Below are 17,184 nucleotides of genomic sequence, written 5' to 3'. Positions count from 1 at the left end.
TTAAAACCTCAATAGGATGTGAATAACCAAAGAAAAAGGTGAAAATGGACAAAACCAAATGCTGGCAAGGATGCATAGAAATTGGATCATAAAAAAAGAAATTGGATCATTCATTGGGGCACCAGGGTGGCTCAGTTGATTAAATGTCCCACTCTTGATTTCAGGTCAGGTCATGATCTCAAGGTCCTGAGTGCTGGACATGGAGCCTGCTTAAGATTCTTCCCTCAGCCTTTGCCCTCCTCCCTCTCTAAAAGAAAGAAGGGAGAGAGGAAGAAATAAGATCACTCCCAGATTGGTGGAAATGTTAAATTGTATAGCCAGTCTAGGAAACTGACAATTTCTTAAATAGCTAGATATGCAACTATCATATCAACCAGCAATTATACTCCTGGGCATTTAACTTATTTTCACACAAATACTTGAATATAAGTATGCATAATAATAAGCAACTGGAAATAATCTACAGGTCTTCCACTGGGTGAATGATTCATCTGATATGTTTAGTCAATGAAATACTACACAGCATTAAAAACAACACATTGATACATGCCAACAACTTGGATGAATTTCCAGAGACTATGCTGAGTGTAAAAAAGAAATAGCCAATCCCAAAAGGCTACTTACTGTGTGATTCCATTTATATAAAATTTTTGAAATGACAAAGTTATAAAAATGGGGAATGGATTAGTAGCAAGGTGTTATGGAGGTGGTGGGTGTGACTGTAAAAGGACAACATTGAGGGGACCTTTAATGGAAATATTCTGTGTCTTGACTATCAGTAAGCTGGTTGTTGTATTGTACTATAGTTTTTGCAAGATATTATTACCATTGGAGGAATCTTGGTAAAGGATACACGAGATCTTTATTTCTTACAACTGAATGTGAATTTAAATCCTCAAAAAATTCGAGAAAAAAACTAAAGGCAGAGTAACATCTAGTTCCATCTCAGGGAACAATCTGGGGAAATGTCATGGAAAGTTGTGTACTTCTGATAAAGAATGAAGTCCTGAGAGCAAGTATTTGAGGTATATGAAGGAATCAATTGAGTTTGCAAACTTGGGAATTTCTGGAAGTGCTGCAGACTTAATTCAACTGGTTACACAACCAGTGCCAGTAAGTGAAGTGGTTCTACATACATGTTGACTCTTTTATTTTTCCCATCAGCTTTGCTGCCTGAAAGAGACTTCATATTGAGAAATGGCAGTGCTCACCCATGAAAAGGTGGGTGGAGATTAAAACAACTGATGCTTATGTTCCTTTCCCTGCCCTTTATCATAGTTCAGGGGAGTTGAAATCATCCAAAAGAGAAGGGAAACAAAACAAAAGCAAAATGATTAAATGCTCTGAAGGAAAGAAACAATTTTATGGAGGTATAAAGCAAATGAATCTGACCTATAGGTCAGGAAAGTCTTCCCAAAAAAGTGATCTTTTAGTTGAGATCTGAAAGTTGAGAAGCAGCTTAACTAGAGGGAGAGCATATTCTTGAGGAATGAACAGTTTTGTGCAAAAATACTACACAAGGACCAAGTATGGTATATTTGAGGAACAGAAAGAAGTCCAGTGTGACTCCATTGCAGTGATAAACAATTTTGAGAATTATGTAGTACAGAAATCTTTATTTATAGGTGAGAATGAGATTCCTAAGATAACATATAGAATGAGGAAGTCCACATTTTAATCTGGATAATGTAGGCAGATTCTGCAAAGGAGAATTAAAAAGGACAGCCAAAGTGGTAGAAACAAAACCAGGAATGGTATTTACAAATAGAGGACCCCCCCCGCCCAAAAAAAAAAATTTCTTAGGAAGGAGAGGATGAAATGTGTCAAATATTACAAAGCAAAGTAAGGTGAAATGTGGAAAATGTCCATTGGATTTTAGGATAAGGAAGTCATTGATAACTCTGGAATATTTTTCTGGAACTCAGAAAAATCTGATTTTTTCATGATGGATATGGGAGCCAGGATGGATAGGCTAAAGAGTAAAAGGAAAGTAAAGATATAGAAACAGAGTTTAGGCAGGTTTTTTGAGATTTTTAAGGTAGAAGAGAGGTAGATAAGTAGTTTGCAAGGCGAAAGGGACAAAAAGAGGCCAGAGAATCCTATTTATTTATTTATTTATTTTGAGAATCCTGTTTAAATCTTTAAAGAAAGGATTCTACTAAGAAGGTAGAATGAACAGTAATGATAGTCTAAGCTGCCCAGAAACATGGAATTAAAAAAAAAAAAAAAATCCAAAGCACGCTTATAAGGACTACCCTTAGATAGTAATAGAGACAAAGAGAGGAAGAAAATTTCATGTTTTTAAAAGTTTGGTAGTAGATGACTTCAGTTCCCATTAGATGACTTCATTTTCTTTGCAGCTACTTAGGAGTATCATTTGCCTCATGGCCTCCACCCTATAACTGGTGAATAGCACCCCCACACACACACCTTTATTATCTTTCCCATTTATACTTGAGCATTTCCTAAATACCTAGCCTTAACTAGTCCCCTCTCATTCTTCCACACCAGATTCAACTGGACCCTTTACCACAGCCTCTACTGCAAATCATAGTGGCCTCTGTCAAAACACTACTGGGTACACCCAAACCTCACAGTGCCCCTCTCCCCTACCCATACCACACTTTCAGGGTGGCAACGCTGCACTGTAGTCTGAGGAAGTCAGTGATCCTTCTCCAACACTATCAATCTTTGTTCCTGGGACCCAGTGCATCTGTTCAGTCTGCCTTATTTTAACACAGCTCCTTTTATTTCTTGCCCTAAATCTCTCCAGCCATTGAGCAAACAAATACCTTGCCATCCCTTTTATAATCCTGTTCTATCTACTCTCTTGCCTGATATGTGGTGGGGGGGAAGTTCCCATAAACATCAATTTATGAAGGTAAGTACTGAGCAGAGTGGCCAGGAGCATGAAGCAATTGAAATGTAAAGGAATTTAAAAGAAACAGAAGCTAGGATAGAGTCTGGAGAGAAACAAGGTTCAGAGCTTGTTTGAACCTTGTGTTGAAGCAGCGGCTATTGAGTGGTTTGAAAGTTTAAAAAAAAGAAGGGGATAGAATAGAAGGAAGACAAAAGATGTGTGCAGGGAAATGTGAAGTGATCATTTTTGCAGTGGTGAGGAGAATGCACTGGAGCCAGGGAGGACGGGCATAACAAGGTTAGATAGAGACTCCAGGTTTCTAGGCTGAGCGACAACATTGATGGTTGTGCCATGCCCTGAGTTGGAGCAGTGGGATTCAGAGCAAGTTTGTAGGACAAGAAAGGGAGTTGAATTCCTGTCATGTTGAGTTTCAGGGCCTTGTGGGATATCAAAATGGAAATATCCTGTAAGCAGGTGTCTGCTATCTGAAGTATAGGAGAGGAGTCTGGGATGCAGATACAGGTCTAAGGAACTGTATTCACTGCATGAGTGAGATTCCTCAGGGAGGACATTTAGCATGCAAAGTGGTAAAACTAAGGGGTGGTAAACCCCAATATTTTCAAGGGCTAGAGGAGGGGTTCCCCTGAAGTAGATGAAAAAAGAGTTGCTAGAAAAAAAGACCTAACTGAAAGGACATCACAAAAGCCAATGAAGGAGAGAACATCACAAATAGAGGCTTGATAAAGAGGTCAGTAAGATCAAGACGGAAAGGACCTGTGGACTGGCCAATTTGAAAGGCCATAGGGAGTTTCATGGAAGGAGAAATCAGATCGATGTTTGGTGGAGACAAAGTAGGAAACTCAAAGTGGAGGACTTGAAGCTTTTGCTGGGGAAAGGAAAGGGAAGGTCTAAATTTTATAGACTGAAGGAATAGAGTCAGTGGGAAGGAGGAGATTAAGAATGTAAGAGAAGTTGCTTATAACTGGTACACATTTCAGGGTGCACTGTGGAAAGGAATGACAGGAGGAGTTGTAAGAACGGTGTGCTAGAACATGGCCACCACGGCCTGATCATTTGAGGACTGCCCAAGTGTGATATGAGCGACAGAAATGCATGGAACTAATGGAATTTTAAATCAATTTTAATAGAAATTTCTTTTGCTCAGAACTCAGGGCAGCTGTGATGTGCTGGGGTATGAGGATTGCTGTTTTCACCCAATCCCTAGAAATCTTAACACAACTGAGAATAGTTGTGTTAAGATAGAGGATATAGTAATATATATTCTCTATATAATAGAGAATATAGTAATTCTCTACTACAAAATGTAAGTAACTTGGTTATAATAAGCACGCAGATATTTGTAAAATAAATGAATTTGGTTGCCCTGAGTTTTTCTGGGGAAAGGGAGAAGGAGAATCATAAAATGAAAAAGGTGTAGGAAAAGGTATTGAGGAGAGAGAGAATCCCAGGGAAGAAAGGCATACTAACAAAGCCTAGTACCAGAATAAAAACACCCAGTATAAGGAAAAATATGTTTGCTTATACTTGCTTCAAGTTAAAGGAAAATGTTCTATTTTTCCTTTGAACTATTTGTTTCTTTCAATGACTATATCCTGATGCCTAGGGTAATGAAAATATTTCCAGGCAAGAGTTGGTACTTTGGTTCCTGCCACTACTTCCTAAAGACAGTCAGCATAAGATGGCTGGAGTAGGGAGATGGAGCGCATGGGTTTAGAAACTGTGACCTCAAGCAAATAATTTACAGGGTCAATCAGTCTCCTCATATGTAAAATGGAGGTAAAAATAGTACCTTCTCACTATAAGTATTTTTCTCACTAAGAAAATCTGATGAAATTATATGGATTAAGGATTTTCTTGGGATATGGTAATGGCTCAGTGGATTCATAATTATTTGAAAGCCTCAGAGAATGGAAAATAATTCCTATGGGCTCTATATCTTGGAAAAGAAAGGCCCAGGTAGTTATAAGGAAACTGGATGTGATCTAATCTTCCATCCACTCCTAGTACTTCATTCAGAAATATGAATTGGATTTACTCTCAGACCTGGTCTGCTTTAGATATAAGGAATCCTATGGAAAATGTCATTTCCCCTTCTGCACTCCACCTGCTTCTAATATAAAGAGGTATGGCAGCTGTAGAATAGACAGAGTTGAGCTCTTTGTGTTGTGGAGAACTCAAGTTGCTCTAACTACTGCCTATGAGCTCGATGTCTTGGGGAAAACTGGCTTCAGAGGTGTATATATGGCCTAGAATTCCAAAATTATTCAAGGTTTAAAACAATCACTCCTTGCCTATTTTCTCATAGTATCTCAGCCTCTCTGTGTCTCTCCTCCATTCTACTCTCTCTGCTAGCTAGAAATTTTTCTATACTTCCCAGTATAAGCTTTGGGGGAGATTTTCTATTTGAGCTAAATAAATGCGCTCTTCTGTCCTATGTTAATCAGCTATTGCAAAAACAACAACAACAAACAAACTGACAGATGTGTAAGGAAACATTAAAACAAACAAACAAACAAACAAACAAAAAAACCAGTGGCTTCCAGTAAGCCTTTATTCTTCTGTATGTCCACAGGTTGATGGTGATTCAGCTGATCTAGAACTGGGGTCAACTAGGAAGCTTTGCTTGAGGCGATGGGTTGACATTAGCTCTGTTTCATGGTATGTTCATTCTGGGGCCCAGGCTGAAGGAACGGTAGCCCTCTGGGCATTCTCTTCTTGTGGATGATAATTGATCAAGTCATGCCTCTTGAGACCGCAGTCTGGCATATTGCCACATCTACCCATATTTCATCAGCTCAAGCAAGGCACATAGCCAAATGGTAGTAAATATGGTAGTAAATATGGTAGTAAATATACTCTTCTAACTCTTATTAGAATAAGGCAATGCCACATGGGAAAGAGCATGGGTGTAGAATTCTAAAACAGGAAGTTATGAAGAATTGCAAATAATGACTCAAATTTTGTCCCAGACAACCGTAATCTATGTGTGTATCAGGTACCCACTCGCATCTCATCTTTGGCTATACTTAACAAAAGTCGGCTGAGTACAGCAGCCCACAGTGAAAACAGATCAATGAGCATGACCCACCATGACTTGTATCTAGTGCGTGAATGCTAGGAAAGGTGTCAACAGCATGAGAGAATAGAGCATAAAAGGGAATGGATAGCCCTCATTCACCATGGATTTATTTCAAAAGTAAATGTTAGTCAAGTCTGTTTGGAGGTACATTTGTTGAAATGGATGAGTTATGATTCAAAAGAAATGAAAATGAACCCTCAAATAGTTGAGTTTAATACAAATAACTACAGGCAGTCTTTGCTCTAGACTACCGTAATGTACACGAATTTCACTTACCACAGTTTACTTAAGTAACACCAGTCTCACAACACTATGATTCAAAATCAGTCACCACAGTATATTAACTGTGAGTGCTTAAAATAGAAACTTCAGCACTAGCTCTTAAGTCCACACATCACTGTGTAAATAAGAGATGTGCATCATGATCAGTGAAAAATCACATTGTTTCTTTCAGAGTCTGTAATTGGTCACTGTGCATTTTTTATTCAGTTCACACACATATAGATAAGTATGTCATTGTGTTGCCTTCTTGTCTCCAGTGAAAAATTCATATAACAGTTTATAAAATTGGGTAATGGAGTATTAGTTACAGCCACTTAAAAGTGATGGAGGTGAGAAAAAAAATGTGATGGAGGTGGTGGTGGTTCTTTCAAGAGTAAAGAATAGAAGGGAATAGGTAGCTGCCATGGAAGAGGGACTGACAGCTGGGGCTTGGACTTCCAAGGAGATCATATTGCTGGTTTTGAAAGTGATAAAAAGATTCTGGAAGGACGCATACAAGACCTGAAGTGGGGGCATCTCTTTTCCCTTACTTCCTCTGATAGTCTCCCAACACTTTCTCCCATTGGCAAGTTAGTCTGGGAAATGTAGTTTGCAGATACACAGTCGAAGCCAGATGTAGAAGGGTTGGGCTGGGTCTGAGAAGCACTAGGTAAATAACTCAATAGCTGCCATCACCATTTCTTCTAGGAATTGTAAAAATAAGTTTGTTAATGCTTTGCTTTAATACCTCAGATCTCTGAAGAGGCATGTCTACAGGGCTATTGTCATAAGTTTGTTACACTTGTAAGTCATGCATTGAAATAAGTGGACACATGTTGCCCAAATATCAACCAGAGAGAGAGAAGAGTTACAACCACTTTTTCTTGGTCCATAAACATCAGGCATTTACCCCCCAAAAGCTTTCATTGTTATTTGCTAATAGTTTATTTCATTTCTCCTCAAATGGCTAACCTTTGTGTGATTTCATGTCTAAGAACTTAGCTTGTCATCTATTCTCAGGCTGTGGGGTTGCTCTTTCTTTACTCTCTTTCTTATTTGCCTCTCTACTTCTGGTAATGAGGTATCCTGGGTGTTGATTCTTTGAGAGTATTTTTCAGTTTGCTACACACACACACACACATACACACACACACACACACACACACACACAAAGAGGGAAAGGAATCTGAGATTTTAATTTATTTCAACTTTTTTGGTTTCTTTCTTATACGCCTGCTGGCCCATCGGGAAGAAACAAGTCTAGCCCTTTGGGGAATTTGAAGCTTATGCTCTAGAAAAGAAAACAATGACTTGTACTTACTTCTTAATATACTTCTTGTTTTCTTTTCAGTATACTCTTTTATACATAGTAAGCATTTATGTATGATAAAGATAGGCAATTATAGCATTTGAGCTGTTTAAAAAAAGTACTATTACGAAGTTCTGGGGTCCTACCTGACACCCACTTGTACTGGTGGCAGTGACACCTGGATGGAAAAGCATAATGTGAATATACAGAGAAAGTTTAAAAATTACTAATTGGACAACCCATTGAAAAAACTAATATAGATAAGTCTTGCTTGTATTCTGATTTTCATAGCTATTTTTTCAAATAGGTCTTTAATCTGCTAAGAAACTATAAGAAAGATACCAGTTAAACTGACCAGTGCTGCTTTTTTTTTTTTTAAAGATTTTATTTATTTATTCATGAGAGACAGAGAGAGAGGCAGAGACACAGGCAGATGGAGAAGCAGGCTCCCTGTGGAGATCCTGATGTGGGACTCGATCCCAGGACCCTGGGATCACGACCTGAGCCAAAGGTAGATGCTCAACCACTGAGCCACCCAGGTGTCCTGACCGATGTTTCTTTTAATGCATTCTTTTGTGTTTACTACTTTTTATGGCAAACTTTTAGAGGCATTTCACTTTGGGTTAAAAAAAAATTCAGTGTTTTTATATTCCAGAGAGTTGGACTGATCTTGTTCTTAGTTTTGAAAAACTGTGCCTCTTTGGCTTCAAGGGAAGATTGGACTGGTATGATATACAATGAGGTCTTTATGATACTGCTGACACCACTGGTTGAGAAATACTAAGTGAAGGTTCTAAATAAACCATTATATAAAATATATAATCTAATATATAATACACATGTACATATAAAACAAAACTAATACTTTCTATGAAGTATTCATTCCTATTGATCACCTATAGAAATAAAAAGTGTATTCTAGTGGAAGAAAGTCTTAGGTGATAGGGTTTGGTTTAGCATCTACTGCTAATGATCTCTGTGACCTAGGCAAAGTCATTTAACCTCTCTGGGACTCATGTTGTTTAAATAAGAGAGAATAGACTATGAGTGAAAAGCAGGATTCATCTTGACCACTAACTCTAGAGAACAGCCTGGTAAGTGCTGACTTGAGGATTCCAAGGCTGAGTCTTGACTTAATGAGAAGGAGTGCCATGATCGATTAGTGCTGTCTGCTATGGGTGCAAGAGGTGGAGAGCAGCACTGAGAATGCTATATATTAGCTGTCTCCCTGGACTAGATTACCTCTAAGGCCACATGTACTATGCCATATAATTCAAGTTATTCATCACGTAAATTTAGGTTTATAAACATAAACTGGAGAAACAAACCTCAAGTATCCCTGATATAAATATGGATTTTGGAAAAACATTTTTTCCTTTTGGAAATAAGAATGAAAACAGAAGTTTCTGCCAGAACTATTTTTTAAAGAGTTCTAAAATAATATAAATTTATCTCCCTTCACTCTTCCATTCTCTCATGAAATATTTATTAAGTACCAACTTTGAAATTGACACAGTGCTGTGTGTTGAATATTTGCTGAATTGAAATGGGGGATAGAAAGATGAACACAGCCTTTGCTCTTGTGGAGTTCAGGGCCCAGTGGAGAAGGCAAACATCCTAGCAGGTAATTCCAACACAACATGTTAAATGCTATAATGGTCTTATGAAGCTCACAAAATAAAATGACTAACTTTGTCTCAAGGAGTTGCTACAGGTTCTATAGAGATGACAGCTGAGTGTTAACAGATGAATAAAAATTTGGTGGAGATGGATAGTTTAAGTATATTGGCACTTTTGAAAGAGAGTTTCTCCCCGCAAATTATTTCTATTTTTCAAGTTGTTTTGGTTAAGGTGGAGTCTAGAAAATTTAAATATAATTGTTAATGAAAATTCTGATGTTTAAGAAACTGTAGTCCAATGATGCAGACCTGGAAATGTGATTTGAACTGCCTGAGAGAGGAGGGATGAGACATTCAGATGGAAGTTTAAATATCTCTGGATGATAACACCAGGAAACAGCTTGAAAGCAGAGAGGAAAGAACTCTGCCAATCAAAACTGGAGATTCAAAGAGAATGGAAGAGAACATACTGGCTGGAAAAGGGGGTTGGGGATTGGAGGCGTTCATGAGGGAATTTGTGTAAGGATTTGGAAAAGGCCTGAAATCAAACACCTCCCAAGAAAGGACCTAGCTTCTCTAGGAAAATAGAGATGAAAATGCTACCTCATGATGGAGAATGGCAGCTAGGTAAAGTATGAAGTTATGAGAATGACCATCAAGGGTGAACAAGAGGAGCCAGTTGCCAGAAGAAAGGTTATATGGAGCCCAGGGAAAGATAAGCTGATTGTGTACTAATGGGTGACGATTTCATTTTTAATATGTGTAAACTAATCCCCACCCCAAAATAGAAAAAAGTACTCCATAGACCATGATTGTTTCTGAGGGACCTTCTTTAAGGGAAGAGATCCAGATCTCAATTCCTTCTCCATATGAGCTATTGAAAACTTGGAAAGAAGTGAGTGTGGACCAGACTATAAGCTTCCCTGACATAAACTTGAATGTTGTTTGGAGGTTGCTCTTGTTTTGAATTGTGATTGTGTTGGTATGCCTGGGAGATAGAGTTAGAAGTTGGATTTGCTTCTTAAGCTGTGTTCCCATTGCAGCAGCAGATGAGCCTCACTAGTATCATGATTGACTTACAGTGCTGTCCATGCCTTCACCTGTATGAGACTGGCTATGAGGCTGAGCAGCAAGGGCTCTGTCCATTTACCCACTAAAAAAGAACCTTTATAGATCAAACAGCAGGCCTTTTTTGTTCTAAAAGGAGTGAAACCAGATATGTTAGATGAATAAAAATGTGGCTCATGTTGTGAATGACATAGAGTGGCTCCTGTGTCTGCTAGGTACAACTGGGATTTGTGGAAATATATATATAGCTCTAGTCACTGGTACACTTTTGGGGAACCCACTCAATGAACTGATCATTTTCTAGTACATTCAATGAACTCATTCATTACGCAGCTTGCATCACAGTTGGCAGCCATGACTACCACTTCTTTCTTCTCACAGTGAGACATAATAAATACTATCAACAGGGCTAGGGGAAATCAATTCAGGTTTCAATTTAGGCATGTTATTTTCTGACTGAGAATTGTATCTGTGGCATGCATATTTAATTCTGGTTAATTTTTTCTTGCTAATTTTGTAACCTAAAAGAAAATTCCAGAGTATAGTAAGATTTCCTTTCTATGTAAAAAGTGCTTGTTCTTCTTTAGAAAGCTATTACACAGGATCTACCAAAGCTATATATTCATATTAAAATATACATGTAGAGGCAATGACCCAGCAATCCCACTCCTTAAGTATTTATTCCATGAAAATGAAAATATATATGCACCAAACTAAATGTACAGGAATGTTCATAGCAACAAACCAAGTTTTTATCAATAGTAGAATATTCTGTACATACAATGGAATATTACACAATGAAAAAGTATAAACTAGGGCACCTGGGTATCTCAGAGATTGAGCGTCTGTCTTTGGCTCAGGCTGTGATCCTGGGGTCCTGGGATAGAGTCCCACATCAGGCTCTCTGCAGGGAGCCTGCTTCTCCCTCTGCCTGAGTCTCTGCCCCTCTCTCTGAGTCTCTCATGAATAAATAAATAAAATCTTAAAAAAAAAAAAGTATAAACTACACTTACACGACAATATGGATAAATGCCCTAAACGTAATATTGTATAAAGAAATCAGACCTTCCAATCTTCTCCAGAAAGTCAGACAAGAAGAGTAGATTTTGTATGATTTAATCTGTATGAATTTCAAAAACAGGCAAAAGAAATTTGTCCTGACAGAATTCAAAAGAGTGTTTGCATTTGAAGGGTTAATGACTGAGAAGGGCATATCAAGGGCTTCTGCAGTTCTGGTAACTACTCCATTTCTTGATCTTGATGGTGGTTACACAGGTGTGTTCACTTTGAGAAATGTCGATATATACACTTAGGATGTGTGCACTTTTCTGCATATACATTTTTATTTTTTAGAACATTTACATTTTTTTTAAAAATTTTATTTATTTTTTCATGAGAGACACAGAGAGAGAGAGAGGCAGAGACACAGGCAGAGGGAAAAGCGGGCTCCATGCAGGGAGCTCGATGTGGGACTTGATCCCAGGTCTCCAGGATCACGCCCTGGGCCAAAGGTGGCGCTAAACCTCTGAGCCACTTGGGCTGCCCACATTTTTATATCCATAAAAAAATTTAAGAGGTTTGTTTAATAATATTTTATTTATATTATTTTAGTCTTATAAAGATAGGTTTAATTTTCTTAATTAGCATATTAATGTCAAGTCTTTTGCACAAAAATTGGTATTTTTATTCTGTTGTTTTTGCTAAATATGTGTAGCAATTAATATTTTCTGAATTTTATGACATTCTCTACAGTTGTTAACCTTGTGGCAAATGATGAATTTTAAGAGGTGGACTAAGTTAACAAATTAGGTCAAAGTTTCTTACAGAGTGGAGAAATTTCTCTTAGCTAATGCCGTTGATTGGGACAAATTATGTTTTCAATTTACGTATTTTCTTGAGTATGAGTATCATGTAGCCATTTATACATGGTTTGCCTTTGTTACCGTCTTTACTTTCTGTGTTTCTTCCTATTGTATGGCATTGCTTGGTATCCTCCTTTTTTATGAAGAGAATTTCAGATTATATCTTCCCTTTATGTATGTATTTATCCATAAAGTACATATATATAGGCTTTTCCTGTCTTTTTGTCTTATATCATTGATATCTTTCCAGAAAGCTGGGTGTGTATGTAGTGATAATAGAGAAATTATAATCAGAGGTTGAAAGGAACCGAGGACAATTTTCAGTTTTCAGATAGTAGACTCTACTTTCTGAGAAATTTAGTGTTGTAAAACATTCTATTAAGAATTTACAGAGACGATACAATTACAAGACCTATGTGGAACAAATGAGGTAACAAGCTCTGATGTTTCTCAACCCTTTGGCTTGATAGAATCATTGACTGTTAGTATTTGGTTGTGCAGAATGCAGACAGCCTACAGCTTCATGGAAATGTCACTCATTCTCCTAGGTGCTGGTGATGGAAATGCCACCCTGAACCTGCACCTCTCTGGCAGAGAGACAGTAGAAGGTGAACTGCCTGTGCCACCTTTGCTGAGAGGGCCCTTGCCTTGCTGGAGAGAGCTGCAGTGTCTTGGGTTTTCTTCTCTTCTCCACTTTTAAATTTTTAAACTTTGCTTGAGTCCTAAGGGCTGTGGTATAAGAACACAGCTTTCCAATCTTATCTATTTTCCAGTGTAGGATAAACATGTTGGGTTTAGTTAAATTATGAATGCTGATAATATTCATTTGGTATAATTTATATTCTTCTTTTATCTTTTTATTTTTGACAGTTTAGGCTGGGGCATAAAGCATAATTATATTCTTGGCATCCTCCCTTAGAAGTTTTAAATCAGTTCATGAGGCTTTCAGCTCTGCTCCTGTCATTTATCCATCAGCATTCAGTCCACTTAATCCCGGCCTCTCAGCTGAGCAGCCCTAGCCCCTGTTGTGAGTGATTGGCCTGCTCCAGTGCTCCCAGCTTCTCCTGTCACATCGCATTTGCATAAAAGAGGACAGATAACCAAATTTGAGCACACAAATGAAAATGCTAAGCGCTAAACCTGTCACAGTTGTTGTTCAACTAATTGTGAAAAATTTGATTTGCTCGCCTTTCACTGTTTGTCATGTGGACCCCCTTCTCAAATGTGCCTTGGCTTCTGCCTCTGTATATGTAGCTTTTAAACTCTTGAGCACAAGCAGCCCACCCTGGGGATTACTTACCTCTCCTACCAGCTTTTAATGTTGGCTCATCTTCTTGACTAAATTAGGCCACCATGGCAAACAAACACATAATTAAAAACCCAGGAAAGACAACTGCAGTTGCATTTCTTAAATTGATTTTTACAATGCTGGTGTATGCCTCTCTATGCTCTTCCATTTGATAATTTTATTTCTTTATATAACCTCTGGTAGGAGAAAATTGAGGATGGGTGCTGTAGCAAGCTTTGTTATTTTGAAATCTATGTGTTATTTTGTTTCTCAAATAATAGAAATTGTATAATGGGTCTTAAAAAGCACATTTCTATTACCTAATACTTTACCTGACATCCCAGTATACATTTTTAATCAAGGTTTCAAATGATTCCATTTGAAATAGTATTAGAAACAATGGATAAAATTTCTTTGCTTACAACACTCAATCACAGGAGCTCTGTTTAAATGGTATGTGATACGGTGTTTTGAAAATATATATGTGTATTATGTATAGTCTGGCTCAGTGTTCATTATGCAGAGGCGTTAACTATTCTCTTTTTATAGGAGTTAAGTTGATGATTTCCTGGTGCCCATGAAACCAATACATATGGTGTGTCTACAAAGTGAAAAAACTTGTTTTCCAGGAGTCACACAAGAAAATGTCTCTTGTTTAGAACAATACCTCTGATTGCTTTATTGTGTTAACTTGTCCCTAATATTTTAGGTATATAATCTTCAAGCGACAATGAAGATGGCATTAACTAAAGTTGAATCCTTTTAAAGTTGAATACAGCTTAAATTACCTTTGAGAATTGGAGGGTTATAGTCTTGAAATTGGGTTGAAATGAAATGTGACATTACAGTGACAGTTGTGGTTTGCAGAAGTTGGATGTAACATCATGTATTGCAGTATTCCTTTGAGATTTCTTTTTAGTAGGTCATAAGGCAAGGATTAATTGAAGAAATATTTGAATATATATAATTTTTACACAGTCTTATCCTAAAGAAAACGGTATCATTCTCTGCCATAACCCCCTTAAGATGCTAAGGGATTAAATCTAACTTGAAATTTTGAATGTACACTAATTTGCATGTACACTAATCTCTTTACAATGTTTAATCACATTTTAGTTCAAAGAAATTTGATTGTGGTATGGTATGCTCACTACTTTAAAACATACATGATAAATTTAAGAGTTTAGCTTTTTTTTTTTTTTGACAGAGCTGGAAGAATAATTTTATTCCTCCATTTTGTACTTCCCTATTTTTATGTCATTTTAATTTCTTGTTGGTAAAAGTTTCTCTGAAACTGTAGGTATAAATTTCAACTAGATGTGACTAGTTACATATGAACAATATTAATTATGAGATTTTAATGTTAACCGAAAATCTGAAAAGGACCACAGAGTTCATTTAACCCTCTAGAAAGGATTGAATGAAACCATTACCAGGGAGATCTCTTAGTTAGTATAGGCCCTTATGTGGATTAGGAACAAAATAAATTAATAAATCTACTCCATTGCTTACTTTCATTCTACTTCCAAGTTGTACTAATTCCTCTTTGATAATATTTCTTAATCTTTATCCACATATATTTCATTCTTTCATTTGTTTAATTACAGGTCTTATAATTATGGAGGCAGCATCAACACTGTGGTTGTTAATTGTTTGGGTCTTAGAGCCAGACTATGTGGGTTGGAAACCTGTCTCATTCTCTCAATAGCTGTGTGACCTGGGGCGTAACTGCCCTGGTTACCTCCAGATTTCTCTTCTGCGTGATGGAGATGATAACACCTTCCTCATAGAGAAGTTATTAGGTTTAAATGAGGTAATATATGTATTGCTTTTAGATCAGAATTTGGCACATAGTGCTCAAAAATAGTAACTATTATTTTAGTGCATACAAGATTAATGCTTTTTGCCTTTGACCTATTTTAAATACTTTTTCTAAGGTTTCCAAGCAAACACATTTAACATTTTAATGGCTTATATACTATACCATGGTTTGCTCAGTATTTCCTCAACTATTGGATATTCATATTATTACTAGTTTTTAAAAAATATATGAATTTTTAAAGTGTATCACTTTCATTCAGGCTCCTCTCCTCCCAGCACCCCACATTTCGTATTATTCCTCTGAGTTACGTTTCCAGAAGTTGAGATTTCTGTTTCATAAGGCATGAAAATTTTAATGGATATGAATTATATTGCAAAATCCTCATCCAAAAAGTCTAAACCATTTTACAGTGTTAACTTAAGTCGGCCCTCACTTGTATTGGTCTTGCTAGTATTTCCTGCCTTTGTGTGCTTATCATCTCCAAGTCCTGTCTGAGGTAGAAGACTTCCCAATCTGCTGCTGTGGTCTTCTCTTGCAGTTCGATGCCTGACACCCAGTTCTTATTCATTTCACATTAGAATAATTATTCTTAATCATTGTTTTTCTTACAACACTGTTAGAATTTTTCCTCTGTGGCTTCTACTTTTTGAATACAGTTAAAAGTTTTTATTAATTAAAATAAACTGTTCGACCAATTGTCATCTACTAAGCCTATGATTTCTGTCTTATTTTATTAGGAGGCTGTTCAGCCTAGTTCCAAGAATGCAGGCATCCGAGTCAGATCCAGTTTGAATCATGTTGCTATTATTTACCGGAGTTGTATATCCTCAGGTAAATTCTCTGAACTTCAAGTCCTCATTGAGGATAAGAACAACTACACCAACCTCCGGTGGTCACTGTGACATAAGGAGTGTAAAATCTTGGCTGGCATTAGATACTGAATAAATATTAATTTGCTCTTTCGATCACTACTCTATGCCTACTTTTGCTCTTTTTTTCAAAATATTTTCTGTAAACATTTTTCCTCTTTTATTTCCAAGCCATTGTAAACACTGAGATTCTTTTTCTCTCTCTGCCAAATTTCCGTATTTTTTTCTTTTGAAATCATTTTCGCTCATTTCTCTATATTGGATCTATTTGCTCCAACAACTACCCTTATTTGGGATTTGAAGAGCTCCTGGATGAATGCTTTTGCATATAGAAGTTTTTGTTTGAATATTAAACTTGAATTGGGATGAAATGCTGAGGAAATCTGTGAATTGATATGAAAATAAAATTTATCAGTTGGGTGGGGGGAGGGGGAAAGAGGAGAGAGGAAAGATGTTTATGGAACGATTTTTCTTCCCTGGTAATAAACCATTTTTCTTCCCCAGTAATGGTTCCTAAATGGCTCAAAGATGTCCTCCTGGTGTTGATGCTGGTAGAAGTTGGTGTAAAAGAGACATAGCAACCAGTAACTCTGTGGCTAATCATGTTTACAAAGTGCTCTCCCATCTTGCCCTATTTAAGAATTTAAATGTATAAAGACACCTCTCTGCCCTTAGGAAATTATAAGTTGGAAAAATAAAACATTTTAACAAATCACCAAAGATTATGAAATAATGCTACCGGCATGACACGGCATAGACCAAGGTTCTCAAACTCAAGTGGTAAGGAAACTGAAGAGTATATGTAGTCCCTAAGAGAATTAAAATTTAACTTAAATGATAACACCGACACCATGTCAACTGAACAAAATACATCTGAGTGTCATTCTGTGGAATGCTGCTTTGTGACTCCTTGTACACAAATTATATTTACAGAGCCAACCATGGTTCAAGAAGAGCTTATGGAGGCGTTGGTTCTAGGTTTTAAATAACAAGTGGGATTTGAAAAATGGGTAGTTATATCGAGCTAGGTAGGGGCAATGGATGGGAAATGGCAGAGAAAGAGAAATTGCATGATTTTTCTTAAAATTGGTGAGTGCTTTGATCTTATTTGGAAGGGAATCATCAT

At 37.1% G+C, this 17,184-nt stretch overlaps 1 long non-coding RNA gene across 1 annotated transcript; it reads left to right on the top strand.

Annotated features, from left to right (window-relative positions):
* The first annotated feature begins 233 nt into the window (after positions 1-233).
* LOC111091665 lies at positions 234-16,160 on the top strand. Its single transcript, XR_005376428.1, has 3 exons — positions 234-1,221; positions 5,454-5,539; positions 14,975-16,160. It is a non-coding gene; the product is annotated as an uncharacterized LOC111091665 (long non-coding RNA).
* Positions 16,161-17,184: the final 1,024 nt, after the last annotated feature.

Source organism: Canis lupus, chromosome 22, assembly GCF_011100685.1.
Source record: "Canis lupus familiaris isolate Mischka breed German Shepherd chromosome 22, alternate assembly UU_Cfam_GSD_1.0, whole genome shotgun sequence".
NCBI classification, from domain to species: Eukaryota; Metazoa; Chordata; class Mammalia; order Carnivora; family Canidae; genus Canis; species Canis lupus.
Note: the sequence above shows the minus strand (reverse complement) of the source record. Positions and strands in the feature narration are given on the sequence as shown.